Below are 27,004 nucleotides of genomic sequence, written 5' to 3'. Positions count from 1 at the left end.
TATGATAGATTTTATCCTAAATAAAAAAAATGAAAATGCGAGCTATAAAATTATTATTTCGAACCGTAAAACCCTTATGGGCTGCGAAAATCATCAACATGAATTGTTAATTTGCTAAAATGAATGTGACAATTTTCTAAATGGAGCCTCAGGTGACTCGTTAATATTTTAATACATATTACTTTTAAAAAATTGATGTTGTTGTTTATAAATGCAATTTGATGAAATTTTCTGACTTATGACAATTCAAATTAATCCGCAATTTAGCAAATAGAATAAACGTCACTAAATATACACACATGGAGAGAAAAAAATGAATGATAGGTGCTACAAAAAAATTTTAATTGAATTACACAAAACTTTTTCGGAAACTTTGAAATTCTATTTTCGTTAATCTTAAAACCTTCACACATCCCTATTTTATCGCTTTAAGGCCTAAATGATAAAGATGACCAAATTATTTGGTATATTACCCATGCCAACATGGATATTTTTACTATGTCAACATAAGAATATTTATTATGTTAACAGAGGAATTTTTTCCTTGTCAACATGGAAAAACTTCCTACACTGACATAGTAAAAATACTCATGTCAATAAAGGTATTTCAGCAATGTTAACAGAGGAATTTTTCCGCCACTCGGAGTTTTAAAAAAAATTACTCCGCATGCGGAGTGAATTGGGAATTTTTTTTTAGCGGAGTGACGCGGATTTTATTTCACTCCTAATTCACTCCGGTCCGGAGTTTTAATGCTTAAATAAATATATATTAATTTATATTGAACTGCTAAACAATGTGTGTGTGTGTGTGTGTGTGTGCGAGTGTGTGTTTGCGTGCATGTGTGTGCTTGGGTGTGTGCAAATGTGTGTGAGTGTGCAAATGTGTGCGTGTGTGCAAATGTATGGGTGCGCGTGTGTGTCTAAATATGTGTGTGCGTATTAGCTGATCAATAATGTGATACGTGAGTTTTTACTTCGATTTTACTGAGTGGAGCAATTTTTTATTACTAATATTTTCAAAACTCCGCCCCGGAGTGAATTTCACTCCGAGGGGAGTGAATAATTAAAAACTCATTCACTCCGCATTCACTCCGAATTTAATCCGCATTCACTCCGCGAATTATTATAGTGTGCAGTAAAAAGCTTTTGAAAAATTTTCAGCGTACTAGAGAAAGTTCGTGTAATAAGTAATAAAATAAAGTGTAAATAATTGACACGCAGTAAATAAAAGGGACTTTGACCTCAAATTTTCATAAATCTACAGTTATTAAAAATGTAGACTTTATCATAATGATTTATTAAGAAAAAAAAATTAAAAACACCGTTATCAATATAAATTATTATTCGAATTTAAAAATATAAGTTAAGTACAATTGTAATATATAATAAAATATCTCCTCTGAAGCGCTCGAAATAGCTTGTAAATTTACTCGGTACTTTCTCCGCGGTATTAACTTAAATTACGACTGTACTTATTTATTTAAATTACGATAAAAAATAGATAAAATTTTGAATTTTCAAGAAAAAATAATAATAAAATAGAACGAATTGAATAAATGAAACGAAAAAATGATAAATATACCCAGTATTTGATAAATAAAATATTTAATAAAACATAATAAAGTATTAGTGATATATGACACGAAATTATAGGGAAACAAAACGCTCGTGGCAAGGTCATAGTCGTCACAGTAATAAAATAGTCATTGGAATTGGACAGCTCGTGTTAAACAGCGATCACCAAACTCTCGTGCTTGGAGAGAGTTATAATATATTATAATAATAATAGTATAAGAGTGTGTGCGAGTTTATATATATTTTATGGTATGATCGTTAGTAACCGTGTCCGAATAGAGTCATCGACGTATTCCCGGTGAAAACGGACGCAAGGTCGATTCTCTACAAGTGTGTGATTGCGTGAATCACTATCACAGTATATATATACACATATATATGATTACGCGATTTAATTTGACTCGCCTATCGTCAAGGATCATTACGCATGCGTGTGATCCCCTGTATACAGATCTCGGTCGCCGATTCAAGATCTCAAGCTCCGATTATTATTTTTATTACTCTCAGATCACGTGTATGGTCCCCATTCAATATTCCTATATAAACTGAAATACGTTTTCATTTAAATTCTAGCTTACGCAGGGTTATTTTTAACTTTTTTATTTTCCCCCTGTACAATATTTTATGAATTCAATATAAATTCAAATTTCGGTAATTTTATTTATTATTGAATAGTAACTTAAAAAGTAAACTACACTCAGAGAATCAAATGATAGGAATTATCATTTAGTGATGGTAAAATTTTTACTATCAATCCGATAGTAGTGAATATTATCTAGATTGTCAGGGTGAGCCAAAAAAAACAACCTATCGAATTTACGTCTTAAAAAAGACCCATATATCAAAAAAAAATTTTTCCCATTGGACAAAATTTTTAGCTTAATTTTAAAAGATGTCGGTAGCCATTTCAAATTTCCCATTTAAATAACATGCAAAAAAATTTTGTTTGATTTAAAATATTATAACTTTTGAACCATGTGAGAGAAAAATTCGGCTCTAGAATATTCATGTAGGGCATTAAATTTCTTAAAAGAAAGTCTTGAGAGTCGAATTTATGAACTTGATATTTTATATACTAACAGGCTATCAAAGTCTAGAGTAAACAGAATCATACAAATTACGGCTTTATTTGGATTTTCCAAATACTTTTCTTTTATTGTGATCGATAACAAAATATTATTTGTTACAACGTGGATATTGTTGGTGATTTCATTGCACTACATGTAGAACGATTTTTCTCGTAGTATTGATATTTTTAATAATAAAGCCTTAAATTTGTATGATTCTGTTTACTCTAGACTTTGATGGCCTGTTAGTATACGAAATATCAAGTTTACAAATTCGACTCCCAGGACTTTTTTTTAAAGAAATTTAATGCCATACAAGAATATTCTAAAGCCGAATTTTTATCGCACACGGTTCAAAAGTTATAATATTTTTAATAAAAAAAAATTTTTTTGCATATTATTTAAATGGGAAATTTCAAATGGCTACCGACACCTTTTAAAATTGAGCTAAAAATTTTGCCCAATGGGAGAATTTTTTTCTCTATATATAGGTCCTTTTTAAGACGTAAATTCGATAGGTTGGTTTTTTTGGCTCACGCTAATGATTGTATAAATCATCTAGATCGTAATAATATTAATTACAATCTCTGATAGTACTGTTATCATTCTGATGGTAATTTTTACCATCCTGATAATAACCATTACCATCCTGATATTATTATCTCGTTTAAAAAAAATTATAACACTAACTATCTTTGCATTTAAAAACTTTCGAATCATTCTAGATGATTGGAATTAAAAATTTAGGATAATAAACACAATTACTTAATTTTCTGAGTGTATACACATTAAAAAACGTGTGTATGAGTACTCTCTTAAAATGAATCAGTGAAAAGTACTCCAATCAGTGAATATTCACTGCAAATCAGTCCCAAGTATATCATAGATTGAATTAGTGATAAATTTGAGACTTGTAGGCCCTTCTGTGGCCAAGTGGTCCAAGGCGACGGTCAGTTCGCACTCGAAAGGTCTCGTATTCGATAAACTTTAAACTATTTTTGCAGTGAATATTCACTGATTGGAGTACTTTTCACTGATTCATTTTAAGAGAATACGTTCAATTAATTTTGAATAATATTTCGTGCATTAGTATACTGAGCACATTATTTATACTGCGTCGGGTATTTATTTTAAATGTTAATAAAAAAATTTAATCCGCCGACTCTTGCGTTAAGAGTTATGTTTAAAAAAACACATGGACTCTATCCATCACCTCAAATGCGCATGTTGAAGAAATTAAATTTCTTTAGGCAGCGATCCCCAGCGAGACGTTTAGTTTTAAAAAATATATATATAACATACATGTACGTACATTTATATAAACATACAAGTAGCTTCATAATATGCGAGTAGACTGACGCCAGAATTTAACATACATACATGGATATAGATATATGTATGTATGGGTGTATGAATATAAATATATAAATACATGTATCCACATATGGTCTGAGAATATAACGCAGCATACACAGAGATCTCTAGCACTTGTACTACTCACCACTCTCGGGGATCCGTGGAAAATTTATTCCCGACCTTTCCCGCCAAATTGCCACGTACATACTCTGGATTCTATGTACATACCTGCGGGACAAACAGTAAAAAATATTTATTACAAGTGGTGAAAAATATGAAAAATAAATATAAAAATAACAACGAAATATAAAAAAAATAAAAATTGTATGTCCGATGATGTGTAGCCCAGTGATATATATTTACTTTTTTTTAAGCTTTCACAATGCACAACACACCAAAGTATATATATATATATATTTATGTACATGTGAGTATTGAAGTAGTTTATATACGGTCGTGCATACGAATATTCCCTGCAACAATGTTGTTATTATATACTTTTAAAGCCGATAAAAACGAACGATGTACAATGGGAATGTGCACGACATAAAAATATAATAATAATTATAATAACAGTAAAGTTTTTAAAATATAATTTAATTTTTTTCGTTTAACCATTTATATATATAATCATTAAAATTAAATTATAACAATAAATTTATGTGATTTATCTTTTTAAACTGTATTTTACTGGCGGTAAATTTTTTATTTATGGTTTTTTTATTTTACCATTCGTTATTTAATAAAAATAATAAAAAACAACATTTGAATCATTTTAATACCAAGGGTAAGTTGAATCCAAATTAGCCCTGATAAATAATTTCCAACACTGATATTTTTTAAAATTACTCATACTTTCTTCAATTGAAAAATTAATCTTCGACTTCCGTGGATATAAAAATTTTTTTCATTTTTTTTACAAGCCCCCGAAATCTATGGTGACACGACCGATGATCCAAAGACAATTGATCCGCCGATAATTGATATGTCGATAACTGATCTACGCGACAATTAATGGTAATCACAATTTATCCATACACAATTTGTGTGTGAGTATATTTTTAAAGTTACACGTACTATATATATGTCATATAAAAAAATTTGTCTTGTGAGCTAGATGTCGGCATATAAATTGTCGATATATATATTGTCGCGTGGATCAATCATCTGAGAAATAATCGTCGCAAGGATCAATTGTCGGGGATTAATTGTCGGGGATCAATTGTCTTTGGATCAACGGTCAGGTAACCGAAATCTATATTTTAAAATTTCTGCAGTTTGGTAACTGTTCATTTTTAGCGTCGATCTAAATAGATCTTGATAATGAAAGAATTCTACGTACATAAAAATTTTTTCCCAGTCAATGTTTTAAATAATTAAGCTGATAATCCAATCTGTCATCAATTATCTGCTATATGTATAATGAAGTACTATAAAAAAATATATATCTATACATCCACATACATATATGTCTACATATACTGATATTAAATAAAGTTAAGGGGTACTTTGACCCATGAATAATGCGACATAATGATGATAAAATTTATTCAAGCGACAAAAAGCATCTAATGGGTCCTCTATACCATCTCGTTTTCTGTCCATATATATCTATATGTACATCATGCGCCCAGATATTGCTGATGATGGCTAAACGAGGGTTGATGGTATGGTTTAGCTATGACATTCCCTAGAGCAGCAACTCTTCGAGATCATATCCGTAATATTCGGTACAGTAGAGTTGTCGTAGTCCATAGTCAGTAGTCAGTAGTCCTCCGTGCTGGTCGTTTCCTAACTCCGGATAATAAAATGGGTCATGAAATACCAGTCTCTCCACTATATGAATATAACCAAATGCAATACTAAACTACGGTTGGATTGACGTTGACTATTTTCCGCGCTCGTTACCTTCAATACTGAAACGCTAGATGAGTTATTTTTTCGGATAGATGGATGAATGGGTAGATCGTCGGTTGATGCATGTGTCTGTGCTGATACATATAGACAAACAAATCTATCCTACTAAAATATATATTTATATATATATAAAAAAAAATGTTAAAAAATATGTTGAAAAAAATTTTATACCAAAAAAAAGTACGAGGGATTTGCGGCGATGAAAGCGTGGAAACATCATATACTTTTTACAATTAATTAATGTTTACTTCCGTTGGTGGAAAAAAACAAAAAAAAATATGCATCACTGATAAAAAATATTTTTACAGAGCGAGGATTTTTATTAAGGGCTCAGGGTAGTATGTTATTCGAAATTAGTCTATTTTAATTTTTTTTATTTTCTGTCCAACATTTTTTGTTATTAAATTTCATAAAAATGTTATTGCAATAAACTTTTTATCGGTTGGCTAAAAAATTTAATGTTTTCATAGAAGATCTGGTAACAATGATATTCCACAAAAGAAAAAGAATTTCAAACGTAATTAACGTCGGGATGATGTATATACATATGTATATAAAATAAAGAAATAAAGAATTTAAGTAAGGGTAGAATGAGTCGAGCTTCTTTAGCGATTTAACGCTCGATCAGCAGAGTACTAGTCGACTTTCTACGGCTCGTTTGAATATCCAGAGAGTACTTTGAGCCCATTATAGGGCATTTAAACCGAGTTTACTACACCAGCGAGCAGTTAACGCATCTTAAAACTAAACTCTCACTATTACGATACACTTTTATTTAAACTCGAAAACCGTGACTATATCCTACTGTATCATCAATAAAATTTACAATCTAACGCAGTCGTAGAATAATTCGCGCGAATAACTTTTTTTCAGTCACTTTATTTTCTTTCCTCATTACGCGCTAACAACTTGTTTTAAAAACTCGGTAAAACTTTTCGCCTGAAGCGAGAATCAGTATAAAATGAATTCTAATTAAAATAAAAATAATAATTAAATTTAAATTGATATCAATAGACAGCATTTTATTTAAATTACATGTTTAAAGTTAAAAGCATGCATTTGTGTAAATTAAATTATCCTACATGTTCCCCAGTGTTCTAGTACCTTCATGTACACTCGTGGTTACAAGCTCACTTCCACTCACAATAATAATGATAATAATAGTAATAGTAATAGTAATAATATAGCTCGCTGTATGTCGGCACGATGAAACTCGTTTTTCCCTTTCTCTCAATTCCTCGCTATTTCTACTTGGGTTTTTCTCTCTTACTCAATAACCAACATACAACTTATTCCGATACAACCAACCGACTGAGCTACACTGTATCCGCGTAATATACAGCTAAGCACAACATAAAGAGTTTAGTGAGAGTGAGAATGAGAGTAAGAGTAAGAGTCGAGAGTAAGAGTGAGAGTAAGAGTAATCTCGGTACTTTCGTTTTAATTCTCGTTCAGTCAGTACGGGTGATGTCATAAATATTACCCAGCTCCATGACCTGAAATAATACTTTACTACACGATTTTGTGTAGCGAAAGGCTTCTGCTCTACAATGCGCTCATTTCTTGCCTTTCTTTACTATACAGTCTATGGATCGAGAATCTGGAACGAGTGTAATCGCTCAATCTGTCTTGTTCTGACAAAACGATCAATTTGTACGGTGTTAAAAAATTTTTTTTTTTGGTTTTCAAGGATAATTGTTATGGAAAAATTTTTAAAAATTCGTTAATTTCACACCATTGTCGATTTTTCGTATGAGTAAAAAAAAATTAAGCATAATCTTTAATGAAAATACAATGTGAGTATTTGAAAATATATTTGGAAATTTTAAAATACAGTACTAATTTTTTTTTTAAAACTTGGATTAGCTTTTGATAAAAGTAAGTTTATTAAAGGCTTGCTATAAAATTTAAAGTATGAGAAAATTAATTATATTTGAAAAAAAAAAATTTTCCATCGAAATTATGATTTTTCAAGGACGATAACCGTTACAATTGATATATATTAAAAGTAATTGACTTAAAAGAAAAAAAAAAAAAATGGAACTGAAATAACGAAAAAATTTGTGATTTCAATTTTCATGACATTTATCACTTGGAAATTTCAAGTTATGTAGAAATAAAGTACACGGAGAAAAATGTCAAGTAAAAATGCCTATGGCAGCATAGTAATAATTACATTACTCTATAGTTTGTGTTACGCTGCTTTTATGTGACTGCTTATACAAACTATAGAGTAATGTAATTATTACTATGCTGCATAAGAATATTTACTTGAAATTTCTCTCCGTGTATATTAATAAGTTAATTTATAACCATAGTTATATTTTGTACACTCAGAAAATTAAATAGTAGGAGTTACTATCTAGTGATGGTAAAATTTTTAGTTAATAATTTTTTCAATCTGATAGTAGTGAATACTATTTAAATGATTGCAATTATCATACGTATGATAATTGTTACAATCTAGATGATTTATGCAATCATCTAGATGGTATTCACTACTATCAGATTGAAAAAATTATTGACTAAAAATTTTACCATCACTAGATAGTTCCTCCTATTATTCAATTTTCTGAGTGTATTTATGGCTGATTTGAACACATACAGGAAATAACTTTTCGAAATACTGTTCGTTCTTCCTCCAGGAAATTACGCTATTGAAAATTTCCAGTTAAATATATTTTTAGTTTAAAAATTTCAAGATTTCATTGAAAATGATTTTATTAATTGAAGAAATTAAGTTTGGCTTGAAAATTACTGGTCTTATTTTCTTTCTGAATCGTATAAATAAATTTCAATTTTCGTCTGTTAAGAAAATTATTCCTTAGATCAGACATTAATTTAACTCTTGAATACATGATTATTTATTTCTATTTGATGAAAAAAATTATGTATAGTAAAAAGTGTTTTATCTATGAAAAGTTGAAACGAAAAATTAACTGATGTAGATCTACATTACTATGCATTTAAGGGTAATAATGCAACAATTTTTATCGATCTGCAACTCAGGAAAATATTGTTTTTACGGAAGTTATTTTTTTTCTCAATGAACTTGTTAATAACTTCAAGTAAATTGCTTTAAATTTCGAGGGAAGTTTTCAACAGTATCTTTAAAATTTTAGTTTTCAGATCGAAGCATCCGAAATTTTTCAAGAATACATTCATTTAATAACAAAATAATTGAAAACGTTCAAATAAAACGCAGTAGTCGATCCACGGTATTTTATTACGATAAAACTATAGAACAACGTAATTCTGCTCTATTTTGACAAAAAGCTTTACCTTTGAAATCCAACATTTTGCCAGAACAATGCAGAGTTTTGGTAATATTATACTAAAAAATTAAACATCGAATATTAATACTCTCGAGTTTTAACGTTTCGTCGCAAAAATTCCATATTTTTTTAGGATTTAAAAACTATGATATTTTTTATGTAAAATTTAGAATTCTCATGTTTTTTTATTGTTTTTTTTTTATTTTTACCGCAGAAAATATGAACTTCTGTAAAAAAATTTCGGAATTACTGTGAATCAAATGCGGGCGGGTGATTTTTTATTTATTTAATCCTCTGGGAATCAAGTTTATATATTATTCATAAAAAAACTCCCCGGAGTGAAATATGAGTAGTAAAAATAATAAATATTTATATAAATCATTTATTTGTGATTTTATTAAAAAAAAAAAAAAAAAATTACTAATTAATATAAATTTATTTCAACATTTAAACTCCATAATCAGATCGGATTTTTTTAATCCCAATTTTTCGCAGTATAATCAAATTATTGTAATTTCAGTAATTGTGTATAATTAAGTGGCATTAAAAAAACGTATCCAGCATTTATCTGACAAAACGATAAATCCCATGATAGAGAACGTTGTGTCAAAACCGCGCAGCAATACAAGTAAACTGTAAATTACTGAATAAAAATACCGCGATTTTATTTTAAACCGATAACTATATTTATGATGAATATGTATACGTGTAATATATATGGATATATGTAAATTAGCATTTGAGTATATATATGATGTGGAAATGTAGTAGACCTGATTCTAATAGTCTACTGCGAGCGTACTCTTTGGTGTTTGATGCTAATATATAATCGTGTGCTCTGATGATACACGTTCATTATGGCCTATGGGAGAATAAATTAATAGATAACCATTCTATTATTACATGTACGTACCTACTAGTATATACCACAGGAGTATAAATAAGATATAATATAACAGTACGTACAGAGAAAGTGAGCTGCTTATATTTACTATTGCGTTGCGTCATTCATCATTTCCTGCTTGTCAATATCACCGGAGGCAATTCTCGATAAATTTATATGCGAATTCATATATATATGTCTGATGATGTGAGACTATAACTAATATCTCAGACTTACGATATTAATCTATGGCTCTTCGATTTTATCACTTTATCAACTGTATATTATTCATATTTATGATTATTATCAACATCTTTATTGGGTTAATTTATTTGTTATTTCATCAATGAGCCTTTTTCCTGAAGTACGAAAAATTACTCACTAGCAGCGCTAGTAGTTCGGTAGGGACAAACACTGTCAGAGCTCCATTTAAACACATAGTTAAGTGGACTTATAAAAAACATGTTTTTGACCGAAGACGACGTTCCTGGAGCAAAATTAAAATTTGCAACCGTAAAAGACAATAATGTTGTCACATTAAAACGTTGGCTTGCGTGCCGTAACTTAAAAGTTACCGGAAAAAAAATGAATTAATTGACAGGTTAGTATACAAACTCTAGTAAAAAACTAGCGGTAAATTCAAACTGTAACAAGAGAAATTGAAAATAATTATAAATTTAAGATTTATTTCAGAGTGAAACATGAATGAAATATAAATGGTAATAAATAAATAATATAATAAATGAATACGACTAAGTAACAGATAGCCCGGGAAAAAATGATTTTGCCTAATTATATATAATTATATATGATTATATATGGAATATATATAATTATATATGGTATTATATATAATTATATATGGTTATATATAGACCTATATATAAGTATATATAGCCTTATATATAATTAGACCTAATTATACCGGGAAAAAAATGATTTTGCCTGATGATATATGATTATATATAGAATATAGATGGTTATATATAGACCTATATATAAGTATATATAGTCTTATATATAATTAGACCTAATTATACCGGGAAAAAAATGATTTTGCCTGATGATATATGATTATATATAGAATATAGATGGTTATATATAGACCTATATATAAGTATATATAGTCTTATATATAATTAGACCTAATTATACCGGGAAAAAAATGATTTTGCCTAATTATATATGATTATATCTAGAATATATATGGTTATATATAGACCTATATATAAGTATATATAGTCTTATATATAATTAGATCTAATTATATCCCGGGACAAAATGATTTTGCCTAATTATATATGATTGTATATGGAATATATATAATAGTATATATAATAGTATATACCCATATATAGTTATACATGGGTCTATATATGATTAGATCTGATTAGACCTGACCTATATAGACCCATATATAGTAATTTTTATTATATTTTAGATCTTTAGATCTATATATATAATCAAATATAAATTAATTATTTATATATATATATATATATATATATATATATATATATATATATATATATATATATATATAAGTTAATATTTAGTTTTTCTTATTTAATATATTAGATGCTCTATGGTCTTTATTGATATTTAATAACCAATACTCGTTAAATGCATTATAGTTTTAGGTGTATATTATTGAGAAGTAATAATTATTATATTATTATACTTATTATAATACTTATTATAATAAGTGAGATCTCATAAAATTAACGTTAAGAAGTTTCACCAAATATACTTTTAAAAATAACGAATATATATTCTTTAATATATTAGTAAAAATGACTCTAGTAATTTTCGTTTGTAAGTACTAATAGTCTAATGACATGATTATATTATCTATCTATAAATACATAATAAAATGTTATATAACAAAAATAAATAAATGTAGTAGCACAGTCGTTAATTATACTCTGTATTTATATTTTGAGGGAAATATAATTTGTTATGAATAATTGCAAACGTATAATTAAAAAAAAAACTTCCCTCTGAATACTTCAATATTAATCGTACATGGACATACGTAATTGTATATAAATTACACATAATCATATATATGTTTAAACCCGCCTAATTTTCGGATCTAATTATATATAAAATATGATATATATGTATTATACATAATCATATCTAATTATATATGAGTATATAAAACTTATATATAATTAGACCTGGCCAATTTTCAGATCTAATTATATATAACGTATTATATATAATCATATATAACCTATATATAATTATATATAAATTATATATAATTAGACCTGGCCAATTTTCAGATCTAATTATATATAAGGTCTTATATATAATTATATATAATTAGGCAAAATCATTTTTTCCCGGGAGAGGTTATATGTCATTCTAATTTATATCCAATATAACTGTGAAAAAAATTTGCTATTCATTTTTTATTCATTAAATTAATTTCAAAAATAATTTCGAATTTTTTATTCATTAAATTAATTTCAAAAATAATTTTGAAAACATGTAATTGATGATTCCAAGTTCAGTGTTAAATCCACTCTCCTTGACGCATGTATCCATTTATTGCATCTAACCTCGTCAATATGAGGTTTTACAAATGGTATAAAAAACACATTTTCCTCTGGATAACGGTTATCCGACGTACACCTCGCAAAACTACAATGTTTTGTTGGCATAGTGGTTATTAAAAAAATTTTTTTGTGTTTAAATATTATTTTTAGATAATAAAATAATATAGCGTAAATAACACTGTCTTAAATGAAAATATTTTATGTTTGTCCCTACTACGAGTGCTGCCTCTCGTGACACGTTCGCTGTACTACTCTCAGGAAAAAGGCTCATTATCATATCAATTGATTTCACAAGTAATATAAATTAGTTTTTTATCATTACTCTGCAAGGAATTAATTGAAAAATATTTCTTTCGCGAGTACTAATTGGGTGTTTAATTTTATTCATATAGGAGCAGGGGGGGGGGGGGGCAAAGGGGTACCCCCAAAATGTTGTAAAAAAAAAATTTTATATTTTAAATGGTTTTTATACATTTCAAAATCACTTCTGTAAATATAATTGAGCTTTATTTTGAATTTTTGTTGTTAAGTTTTTCCAAAAATCAATTGTCAGTTGAAAAATATTATTGACTTTTGTTTTATGCACGGAAAAAAGAGCAGTTGAAAAATTACAGTTTCGTATAGTAGCAAAGCGCTCCGAGTCTGAAACTGTAACAATTACATTTTTTATCAGTAAGTTTTACAGAAATAACAAATATTACAGTTTCAAACTCGATTTTGTCGATTTAAACTGTAAAATTTGCTGCTTGAAATTATATTAATTTTATTACTATAACAAATTTCCAAAATTACAGTTTAAGCTTTAATGTTTAAAGATTTTTGCCCCAGAAGCTTTTTTTACCGTAGAAACTGTAATTTTTCAGCTGCTCTTTTTTCCGTGTAATAAAAACTATTAAAAATTTGTTTTTCTTCTTTTGTATCCAATAATCCTGTAAAACATAATTTTTAACTTCCCGTTAAGAAAATTGAAAATTTTTTAAAATTCGGGAAGTTATTGGTTTCGGTCCGATTTGCAAAAACCGAATTTCTATCAGATTTTGACGTTTTGAGGTTCTAGGAAGCTATCCTGACTAATTTCACGATGATGTCCGAGTGTATGGATGTGTGTACGTACGTACGTATGTATGTATGTAAATATTCATAACTCTTGAACGGATGAACCGATTTTGATCTTTGAGGTGTCATTCGACGCGGCTTGTTAATATCTTGAAGCCGTGAAAATTTGAACTTAATCGGTAGGGTGCGTTCAGAGATATTTCAAAAATAAAATTTTTTCAAAAATGTTTTTTTTTGATAACTTTTAATGTGCTCGATGGATTGATTCCAAAATCGACTGGGCTCTAAAGATTTATAAGCCGCGTCGAATGCCACCTCAACCATCAAAATCGGTTAATTCGTTCGCGTGATATCGTGGGAGAAAGAAATGCCAAAAAAAGGGTTTTTTAGAAAACAATGGCATACCAAAGTATTTTCGAGCTCGAAGAACTCGAAAATGTATTCACAATGTTTTCGAGTTCAGCGAGCTCGAAAACAGAGGGAAGTTTTGGGGCTGGCCCGCAGGGTTAACCGATAGACCGATTTTTCTTTATGTAAATTATTTGCAAAAAAGTTCAACTCAATCAAATTCATTGAAAATCCAGAAATTTTTTTTTCATCTTTTTTAGGGGGTACCCCATTTTGCCCGCAAAAATGAAAAATTTTTTTTTTCAACGGTAACTGAAAATTTTTTCTATTTACTTTGAATATCATTAAAAAAAAACTATTCAGTGTATTTGAGTTCTCGAAAAATTGGTATTTCCTCAAGTACCCCGTTTTTCCCCTCCCTCCCTTATTTGTAGAAATTAATTAAAAAATATTTGATCAATTAAAATAAAAATTAACTCAAAATTCTTTTATCACTCGTTAAGAAAAATTACTTCAGGGTTCATAAACGTCGTAATATTGAACTCAATTAATAAAAATTAGCTGAGAATAATTTATTGAGTAATAAATTCATTTAATTAAAAAAAAAAATGATCAATTAAAAAGTAAAAAATCAAACCCATGTGCTTATACTTCTTATCAAGGGATCCCAGTGTTCTCGCGGCATTTTAATTTCAAAACTTTTTGAAACTTAATTAATTGGAAATTAAAATTTCGCTGGATATTTTTCTCAAATTATTTTGGCTATCAAAAAAATAAACTTTTTTTCCAGACATTCCAATGAATTATTTCTAAAAAACTTCTAATTGAATTCAAAGCTTTATACTCGTATTATTTTTTTTTCAAGGTCGGTTAACTCACCCCCGTAAATTTGAAAGCTAAGTTACAAAAAAAAGTATAAAAAACAACCCTATTGGTAAATGTTGGATATATTCACTCTCATTAATTGATTCAAAGTATAATAAATGATAATGATAAAACGTGATTTGAGTTGCGATTTACTTTTCAGCTCGACGAACTGGTATTACGATCAATTGGATCCATTTGAAAAATTACCAATGACGGTTTGAAAAAGAGGGCGTGTCAAACTCGACTCTGTTTATAGAACCGAACTCTCTCAGTACGAGTATGAGCATTTACCGATGTCATATATGTACATAGCTAGTAGTTACACTCTACTACATTCATATTAAATTTATATATAAATCCATATATAGTCAGTATAAATGAATAGAACTTAATGTAATCCCTTATCATGAATTCGTGACGGGATTGAGTGATCTATCAATCTATAAAACATGTCATGATGGGTGTGTAGTTTTTCAAGACATGCTCAGAATTGAGACAATATAAATTATCGGCACTGAAATATTAATTGTTAAAAATCTTTCGAATCGATTAATCATTTAGACAATAATTTAATTCATATCTTTTTTTCAAATTTATTTGATAGTACGGAATTTTTTTCTTCATATAGATTATTTTTATTCGATGCACACTTTTAAAACTTTTATGTAATACTTTTATGACAAAGTGTAAAAAGTAAAAACCTATAACTTTTGTATCTTAAAATTATGACTCAATTGTATTGTAAAAAAATTATTACAGTTGTTTTAAATTAACATATGCCAATGAAACAGATAAATTATGAATTTTAAATTTCATTCAAAATTTATAATGGAAAGTAAAAATCAAAGGTTAAAACAATATATTATTGCAAGCGAATGTAAACTTGATAGTAAATACAAAATATGATTTATAGAATAGTGTCTACCACTGGGTGTTTAATAAATAATTATGACATTTTTTTTTTTTTAATAAAAGACAAAGTTGATTTAAGTTTAATTTCAATCCATTTTTGTCATAAAATTATAATCATTTTTTGTCATAATGTGTTTTGAAATTTAAAAAATTTCTGACGGAAAAAATACTATGCAAAAATGACTATATAGCTGAGTAAATAAAATAGAAACGGTAAAAAATTCAAGTGTTTTTCTTCTGAAGTGTAGATTGCGTGAAAATTATTTAGTAATAGATAACATCTTAATAAATTTTGTTCAACTACACGCAGAGAAATTTATAGTAAAAATTACCCAAAAAATATAATACTGTGAGCACGTATGGAAAATATCAAAATTTTTGCCATGCACATTGTAAAATATACTAGTCGATAGCATGTAAATCAAGTGCGATTTCTACTTACAACAGTATAAATTTAGTTACTGGATAGATGTCCTTACAGCACCAAACTTAATGGGTAATTTTTGCTCAAAAATTCTCTGCGTGTAAATAAAAGAGATAAGCAATTTTTTAGCATCAACTTTAATTTAATACGTTAATGCAACATTTATTTGAATTTTATAATTGATAATTCATATAATAACTTTACTGTATGTTACTAAAATAAAATATATTGATATAAAAACTTTGTAGTTACCATAATCGATAGTAATAATCAACAGCAAAATTGAACTTTTTTTCTCGGAAATTGAAATTTTTGTATTCAAATAAAAAATTTTGAAATAAGGAAGATAAATTCACGTGTAGGAAAAATTTGTACTGAGAATTGTCCCAAAAATTTCGTAACCGTGAACTTCCAAATTTGAATTTTGAGTTGATCATTTTTGGAACTTTGAAGATGTTCAAGAGTAAAAAATTTTTCAACTGACTACTTTTTAGGAATTTTTCAACTTGAAAATTTTGCTGGTTTGAAGAACAATGAAAAACAGATTTTGAAATCAATTATGAAAGTTTTTTGACTTTTTATAACTTCTCAAAAATAAGGTCTGGAATTTGAAAAATTTGTTATCCTTAAATTTTTTCAAAGTCCCAAAAATGATCAACTCAAAGTTCGGAATTGTCTCAAATTTGAAAGTTCACTGTTATCAACTTTTTCGGAACGATTTTTTTTTACACAGATTTCTTTTAGTAGACAGTAATTTTTAATTAAAAATTGAATTCCGTCAATTGCCTATCGCTGCTATTATGAACTTTGTACCCCATTTATTTATAAATTTATAAATACACCGGAAAAAATTTGTCGAGCATTCTTCACAATAATTTATTTTATGTAAATGATCAATTATTTCCCAACAATGAAAAAATGTATATCTTATAAATTAATCTTAAATTCCAATAAAACTTTTATTAATAAATAAATATCTGATGAATAATTTCAATAGTCGCGTTAAATAAATTATGCAAAATTATGAAAATAATTTACATTCCTATTATTTATAATTGAGTGGAATGAACGTGAATTATCGATTAACATATCTATATAATATAAAAAAAAGTGAATAAAAAAATTGCGCGATCATCGATGCGTAAATCATGATGTAGATATGCGAACAAATAGACGCAATGGAGCGAAAATATTATAATAATAACAATAACAATAATATTAACAATAATCACGATAAAAAACAATTCCCTCGGAAAGTTCATCGATTGTTTTTTATGTTCAATTTTTTTTTTCTGTTAATGATTTACATATAACCACGCTATCAATTAACGTTTACTTATTGCTTTGGCACTTTCGAACTCTACAATTAGCTTATATGTAAATATTTATTTCTTTCGCGATGATTGATGATAATTAATTAACTCCCAATAATTTTTATTTATTTTTATTAAATTTATGGCCTTGGCAATCGTTTTAAAATAAATTTCAAAAGGACATATATTTATATATATATAAAAGTTGATTATTAATTTTACATAACTCATAATTCAATACGTCTATTAATATACTGTTAAAAGGTTTACGGAAAGGTAAAGTGAAATTACAAGATATATGCATATATATATCTATATATATTTGTTTATGTTAGTATGTGTTACTTAAAAATTGGCTCAAGTTCCGTAACAGCAACTTTCTCACTACACAGAGATAGAGTATTGGATTCTTTGGCGGAAGTATAAGTGGGAGCAATTGAGGGCGAGTCACTTACGCAAGTTACCGGAAATATGTATATATTTAGTACTGTTCCTTTTATTCCATTAAAATGAAAATAAAAATTATATATAATTTAAATATTAAGACTACTTTGTAGTTAAATACTAAATTTAAAAAGTTTCAGTAATAATACGGAGTAAAAAAATTCGAGGTTTAATTGAAAGAAAAGAAGAAAAAAAGTGAAACAGTTTAAAATTAGTGGGAAAATTTTAAATATGTAAATTGAGAAAAATAAATTATATGTTAAAAAATAGTGAAATTATAAAATAAAATTCATTGAATTGATGATACTGGAGTATTTATAGGGGAGGAGGGGGCAAAGTGGGCCACTAGGGGCAAATGAGGCACCTTAAAATTTTTAAAACTTTAAAAAATATGGGGGCAAAGTTGGCCCTTCAAAATTTTCTATACGTCAATAAATTCGGACGGATAATAAGTTTATCGAAATTTCTTATATGAGGGCTAAAATAAACCACCAAAACTGTTGATTAAATATAATTTAAAAGATAATAAAATTACGTTTTAAAGTGATATCGCAGCAGACTATTAAAATGACTTGTATATTATTAAAATACAATTGTTTTATAGTTATTTGCAAATATCACACGTGTAAAAAATAAAAAATATCAAATCCGAAATTTTTTTGAGGGCCCACTTTGCCCCTACCTGCATGAAAATATCATATATGGTAAACATATATTACAAAATATATGTTACAGATAGAAATATATATGTGACAATACATGAAATCTTATGTAGAACTATATATAGATTTTGGCCGATTTTATTATATTTCTATATATGTTTTCTCTTATATGATTTCATATATTTCCGTATAACTTATTCAATATATTATTTATATATTTGAAAAGTTATAATTTTAATATACTCAAAAATAAATGTTGTTTATATATGGAAACAAATAAGAATACATATATAATTATCAATATATGTAATATATATAATACATGTATTAACTTATAAACTTACGTATATAATTAATTATATTAAAACTTATTATATTATATATAAGAAAATATATATCGTTTTTGGCCACTTATATGATCCTATATTGATTATATATTTTTCCATATATATTTAACATACATGGTATTTTCATGCGGATAATTTTCGATTTTTCAATTTGAAGTGAAAATAAGAATCAAAAGTCTAAAAAGAAGTAAACGTGTAAAAAAAATTAGTAATATTATAATTATTTTTCTTCAGGGGCCCATTCTGCCCCCCTCTCCCCTATGTAGAATAAATTAAACGTTGAATTTGTCCATAAAATAGTTTATGAGTCAGTGATTAATCTAAAGAAGCCTGAAATGTATAAGTAAGCTAGAGTAAACTGAGTAATTTGTATTTAAGATTGCTTGGGTAAGTTGACTTTTCTTAACTGAGAAACGGTTGAATTTAAAAGTCATAGCATAGCTGAGACGCTGAGAGTGCCGTGTAGACGAGAGTATAAGCAAGAACAGTTTGCCAGTCCTGGGGAGCAACCAGTGGTTGCCTGAGGTCACAGTCAGTAGTTTATGCAGCTCAACGCTTAGCTGTCGTGACACAAATGCGCGAGCGATGAGCTACTCGTGTGTACATACTGGTGTTATATGTATCAGCCTACCGTCTCAGTAATAGCGAAAAGATATAAAAATAATACACACTGAATTGACGAACAAGGGATGAAAAAGGTTGATACCAGGAGCTAGAGCCTCATGATCAATGGGATTGGGATAAAATTTACCCAAGAGTTTTATCGACTACTTTAAAAAGAGCCAGAGGTACTTGATATTGTAGATGACGACCCATACTCATACCCTCTAATAGTAATACATATATATGTATATGTATATGTACTCCATCACATATTCACTGAATGCAAAGTCACGAATCCATATACTTTATACTTGGGTATATATATTTCACGGTACCCGGTTTCCGGCAAGTCGATATGCTACCAGCTTAAATATAAGTTGGCATATCCACCAGAGTATCCGGAGGAATATCTGCTTGGATGGCGCAAATGGGTTATAGAAAAGTAACTTCGCTTTTTTACTATTATCTACTAAAAATAAAAAAAATTATTTTCTTTCTTCAGCACAAAAATAAACTCGACAATTTTTTTATCATTAAATCGTTTTATACTTTTAGAGAAATTTCATACTTTTTATGGATTTTTTTTCATTCGAATAAATCTGAGTTATTGGAACTTAAATTATTTTAATAATTCTAATTACTTAGATTTTTTATTGATACTTGAAATGAGTAATCAGGAGATAAGTGCAGCATGGCAGACTACTGCTAGATTTGGTAAAAAAAATTTATTTTCTTTTGTAAGTCAGTTAAAAAAAATATTTCTGTCTACTTCACTGAGCTCCAAAAAAATTTATATTATAAAAATACTGATAAATCGTTACAGATTCGTTCAACATAAGTAATAAAAATATATGAAAAGTAATTGAAACCTGCAATAAAAATTTTTAAGTACTATTGTAAATGTAAACTGATAGATTCCTTCGAAATAAATAAAACCCGTATGTTTAAATTATTCAAGCCAATAAAAAGCTCAATATATATATATCTATACTAATATATAAATCTATAGGCTCTGTCTGTACATTGTGTTTTTATTTCGAATTATGGGTCAAATATCATTTTTATGACCTACTCATACATAATCTACCATTTTTAGAATTTTTGTCTGTCTGTCTCTCTGTCTGTTTGTACCTTTATAACTAATCAACCACTTATCTGATTGAGATGAAATTTTTTATACATATACAAGATGCTGTCACTTAGAATATAGGCTACTTTTTAAATCAATTATAAATCAGAATTCGGATATATAAATTATTTTTCTAAAAGTACAATAAAAAAACAGTTATATTACAGCCATCAATTGTTTTCATTTCATTAGCGTCAATTGTTTTTATTCCATTGGCGTCAATTGTTTCTATATAACGCATATCAATTGTTTTTTATATTTTTTTTCATAGATTAGATTTTGTTTCATTTATCAATTGTTTCTGTCAATTAAATTGATAGGTTATCTCAATGCCTTATTGAAGAACTAACTAACCTTATTAAACAGTCAGAATAAGAGTGTCTCATCTGACTTATTTGTAACTAAGTAAGAATGTAAATCTATTTAATTTATTACTTGAATTTTTTTTTTTTTTTTGTATGATATATAGGATTAAAAAGACAAAATAACATATTTTACACAATATGTAAAATAAATGAAGATCATAACCTATAAATAATCATTTATATTATTTATCAACCGTTTTTGTGCATTAACTTATAAAAATAATTTGGTTTGAAAGATAAGTACTTGATTTTGCTTAGTTATTTAGAATAATTTTTTTATTTTTGTATGCTAAGTTAACCAAGATTGATCAATTCAATATAACTTATAGTAATTAATAATTTTATATTTTATATCTATATCTATACTAATATATAAATCTATAGGCTCTGTCTGTACATTGTGTTTTTATTTCGAATTATGCGTCAAATATCATTTTTATGACCTACTAATACTGTATTTACCCTTTTTGGAATTTTTGTCTGTCTGTCTCTCTGTCTGTTTGTACCTTTATAACTGATCAACCACTCATCTGATTGAGATGAAATTTTTTATGCATATACAAGATGCTGTCACTTAGAATATAGGCTACTTTTTAAATTAATTATAAATCAGAATTTGGGTATATAAATTATTTTTCTAAAAGTACAATAAAAAAACAGTTAAATTACAGCCATCAATTGTTTTTATTCCATCAGCGTCAATTGTTTCTATATAACGCATATCAATTGTTTTTTATATTTTTTTTTCATAGATTAGATTTTGTTTCATTTATCGATTGTTTCTGTCAATTAAATTGATAGGTTATCCCAATGCCTTATTGAAGAACTAAATAACTTTATTAAACCGTCAAAATAAGAGTGTCTCATCTGACTTATTTGTAACTAAGTAAGAATGTAAATCTATTTAATTTATTACTTGAATTTTTTTAATTTGTTGTATGATATATGGGATTAAAAAGACAAAATAACATATCTTACACAATATGTAAAATAAATGAAGATCATAACCTATAAATAATCATTTATATTATTTATCACCCGTTTTTGTGCACCTTTACTAATATATAAATCTATAGGCTCTGTCTGTACATGGTGTTTTTATTTGGAATTATGTGTCAAATATCATTTTTATGACCTACTCATACATTATCTACCCATTTTGGAATTTTCGTCTGTCTGTCTCTCTGTCGGTTTGTACCTTTATTACTAATTAACCACTTATCTGATTGAGATGAAATTTTTTATACATATACAAGATGCTGTCATTTAAAATATAGGCTACTTTTTGAATCAATTGTTACTCAGGATTCGGGTATTTAAATTATTTTTCTAAAAGTATAAGAAAAAAACAGTTAAATTACAGCCATCAATTGTTTTTATTCCATTAGCGTTAATTGTTTTTTATATTTTTTTTATCGATTAGATTTTGTTTCATTTATCAATTGTTTCTGTCAACTGAATCGTATATCACAGTTTATTAAACAGTCAAAATAAAAGAGTCTAATCTGACTTATTTGTAACTAAGTAAGAATGTAAATCTATTCAATATAGTATCTCTGGAACTATAAGGCTTACGGATTTAAAATTCAGCGTGAACGTTTGTGATCCCGGGAAAAAATGATTTTGCCTAATTATATATAATTATATATAAGACCTTATATATAATTAGATCTAAAAATTGGCCAGGTCTAATTATATATAATTTATATATAATTATATATAGGTTATATATGATTATATATAATACGTTATATATAATTAGATCTGAAAATTGGCCAGGTCTAATTATATATAATCATATATAATTAGATATGATTATGTATAATACATATATATATCATATTTTATATATAATTAGATCCGAAAATTAGGCGGGTTTAATCATATATATGATTATGTATAATTTATATACAATTACGTATGTTCATGTACGATTAATATTGAAGAATTCAGAGGGAAGTTTATTTTTTAATTATACGTTTGCAATTATTCATAACAAATTATATTTCCCTCAAAATATAAATATAGAGTATAATTAACGACTGTGCTACTACATATATTTATTTTTGTTATATAACATTTTATTATGTATTTATAGATAGATAATATAATCATGTCATTAGACTATTAGTACTTACAAACGTAAATTACTAGAGTCATTTTTACTAATATATTAAAGAAATTAAATATATTCTATAAATAAAATATTAACTTATATATATATATATATATATATATATATATATATATATATATATATATATATATATATATATATATATATATATATATATATATATATATATATATATATATATATATATATATATATATATATATATATATAAATAATTAATTTATATTTGATTATATATAGATCTAAAGATCTAAAATATAATAAAAATTACTATATATGGGTCTATATAGGTCAGGTCTAATCAGATCTAATCATATATAGACCTATGTATAACTATATATAGGTATATACTATTATATATACTATTATATATATTCCATATACAATCATATATAATTAGGCAAAATAATTTTGTCCCGGGATATAATTAGATCTAATGATATATAAGGCTATATATACTTATATATAGGTCTATATATAACCATATATATTTTATATATAATCATATATAATTAGGCAAAATCATTTTTTTCCCGGTATAATTAGGTCTAATTATATATAAGGCTATATATACTTATATATAGGTCTATATATAACCATACATATTCTATATATAATCATATATAATTAGGCGAAATCATTTTTTTCCCGGTATAATTAGGTCTAATTATATATAAGACTATATATACTTATATATAGGTCTATATATAACCATATATAATCATATATAATTATATATAATTAGGCAAAATCATTTTTTCCCGGGATGTCATGTAGGTATTCTTCATAAGGGCTTTAATAAAATTTACTCCTAACAGGGTTTGCGTGGGCTTCAAGCGTTAATATGCTTCCGTTTTTCAAATACATACGTTACAGTGTTGAAATTCGGCATGAACGTTTATTATGTCATTTAGGGATCCCTCATGAAACGACTTTAATAAAATCAAAACTCCTAAGAGGGTTCGTGGGGCGTTAAAGGTTAATATGCTTCCGTTCATTGAATATATATGGTACAGAGCTTAAATTCGGCATGAACGTTAACTTTGCCATGTACACAGAAAAAAAAATTCTCGACTGAAGATAAATATTCTTGATTCAAGAAAATTTTTTTGGAAACCTAAATTTTCTCAGATAAAGTAGAAATCTTCTCCGACCAAGGCAAATTTTTTTTTAACCAAGACAAATTCTCTTGGCTCAAGAAAATCTTGATTTGATTCCCGAAAACATTTGGCTTCCAAAATATTTTCTTAATTTAAGATAACTTTAGTTTCTGTGTAAGTATCTCTCATAAATCGGATTTAATAGATTCAACTCCTAAAGGAGTTTGGGGGAGTGTCAAACGTTAGTGTATTCCCGTTTTTTAAATATATGTGTTACAGAGTTTAAATTAAGTATGACGATTAATTGTATCGTCTACTTATGTACTATACTGAAAAAAAAAATGTTCCCAAGTATAAATACTTCATTTAAAAAAATATTTACTCGGCACTATACAAACAAATAATATTCTTAATCATAGAAAATATGTACTTCAACCGAGTAATATTTTCTTGATTCAAGAATTTCTATACTTATTTTAAGAAAATATACTTGATCGGAGTACATTTTTACTGAGATTAAACAAATATTCACTCGGTATGATACAAGCATTTATATACTTGAAAAAAGTTTTTTTTCTCAGTGTAAAATGGGTTTCAAAGGTACGATATTAATTTTTTATACACCCTTTAACTGAATTACTTCAATGAATCTATGTTAAAGAAAAAACAAAAAATAATTACATTTCAATCAAAATATTATAAACTCCGTCTTTTATCCGAGATCTGATAAAGGAGACGCGTATGTTTTCAACTCAAAAAAAAAAAAAAGCAAATAACATTTTCGTCTCATCGTTATGATTGTGGTGTAATTATTTCTAATTGCATTTTGTCATTAGTTCTTTATAGCTTACTACAATAATATCAATACAATTGCCGAGGAAGTCATCGGTCAAAGCCATAGTTATAGAAATATTCTTAATCATGAAATAAAAAAATCATCACTTAACTGTAATTTACGCCCAGCGAAGCGGGCAGGTAACGGCTAGTATATATATATGTATGTATTGTACAAAATTTTCCATATCTAATATCATAATGCACTTGAATATTGAATAAAATGGATTTTTTTCCCAGCAAATTTATTATTTAAGTATATCGTAAAAAGCATAAAACCCCACATGTGCTAACAAATGTGTCCCTCGTGTATTAAAAACAATTACCTACGTAAAAAATCTATATAAACCGACGTATTTGTCATAAATTTCATCAGACTGCCACTGCAATAGACTTTTATCTATTATAATGATAATAATAATAATCGTTCTTATACTTCCATTCATACATTTATCATATATATTCACATATATATACCTGGGTCGGAAAAGTAACTAAATTAAAAAAAATTGAAAATGAAACAAGTCTAGCAAGACAAAACCAATCAAATTTAAGTTCTTTTTTAAATAAATGAAAAACATACTTTAAGATTTAAAAACACTTTCGGGTTTGACTGATGTCTTATTTAGTGCCCATCCGTGTAAAAAAAATTTTTATTCATAGTGAATTTAGATCTGAATTTCATGACGAAACTCAGATCACGACACAAATATGACTTTCATCATGAATTTACTCTAACTTTTCGTCTAGTAAATCCATACACTGTAAAAAATTCGTGGAGTGAATGCGGATTAAATCCGAAGTGAATGCGGAGTGAATGAATTTTTAATTATTCACTCCCCTCGGAGTGAAATTCACTCCGAAGAGGAGGTTTGAAAATATTATTAATAAAAAATAACTCCACTAAATAAAATCGAAGTAAAAACTTGCGTATTACATTACTGATCAGCTGATACGCACACCCACACATTCGCACAAACACGCTCTCGCACACACACGCTGTTTAACAGTTTAATATAAATTCATTCAAATGTTAAAACTCCAGACCAGAGTGAATTGGGAGTGTAATAAAATCCGCGTCACTCCGAAATCACTCCGCTAAAAAAAACTCCCAATTCACTCCGCATGCGGAGTGATTTTTTTTTAAAACTCCGGAACTCCGAGTGGCGGAGTGAATTCGGATTGAAATTAAATCCTGATTCACTCCGTATTCACTCCCGATTTTTTAGTGTATCAATTCTAAAATTAATTCATTATGTCTTTGAATTAGACTTGGGATGACTTCGGTAGAAACTTGACTGAATTTTTACCATATGTCAAATTTATCGATTCAGAAATTACCGATAAATTTCTCCTACCAAGTACTTGATTTACGTCAATCAGTTTCGATTGTAAAATTAATTTAGTGAATGAACTTTGGATCACTTGGATAAAAATTTGACTGACTCATAATTTTGTCGTGATTAAAGTTGTTGATACGAATTCATGATGAAAGTCATATTTGTGTCACGATCTGAGTTTCGAAATGAAATTCAGATCTAAATTTATTATGAAAAAAAATTTTTTTACCCGGGCATTTATGCCAACTAAGTTAACTTAAAGTCACGTTGTCTCGGATTTGATTAAAATTTTTGAATCAAAAAAGTCGAACCCAAGTCAAACTTGACTGTAATTTGACTTTGACTTAAATTTTTGAGTTAAAAAAGTTATGTTGCAGTTAAAAAAAATAAGCATGGCCAAAATCAAGATAATTATATCAAAAAAGTCAAAAAAGTTATTTTTTTGAACCGGATAAACACTAGGATATCATCGATTTAGCAAGC

The 27,004-nt window shown here is 27.3% G+C and overlaps 1 protein-coding gene across 2 annotated transcripts in view; it reads right to left on the bottom strand.

Annotated features, from left to right (window-relative positions):
* LOC130664202 (brain tumor protein-like) overlaps positions 1-27,004 on the bottom strand; it is a 134,544-nt gene that overhangs the window by 73,030 nt on the left and 34,510 nt on the right. For both annotated transcript variants that reach the window (XM_057464031.1, XM_057464032.1), the window contains exon 2: positions 4,144-4,226. The gene's annotated coding sequence lies outside the window, so the exon portion shown is untranslated. The remainder of the gene's footprint in view (positions 1-4,143; positions 4,227-27,004) is intronic.

Source organism: Microplitis mediator, chromosome 2 (assembly GCF_029852145.1).
Source record: "Microplitis mediator isolate UGA2020A chromosome 2, iyMicMedi2.1, whole genome shotgun sequence".
Classification (NCBI taxonomy): Eukaryota; Metazoa; Arthropoda; class Insecta; order Hymenoptera; family Braconidae; genus Microplitis; species Microplitis mediator.
Note: the sequence above shows the minus strand (reverse complement) of the source record. Positions and strands in the feature narration are given on the sequence as shown.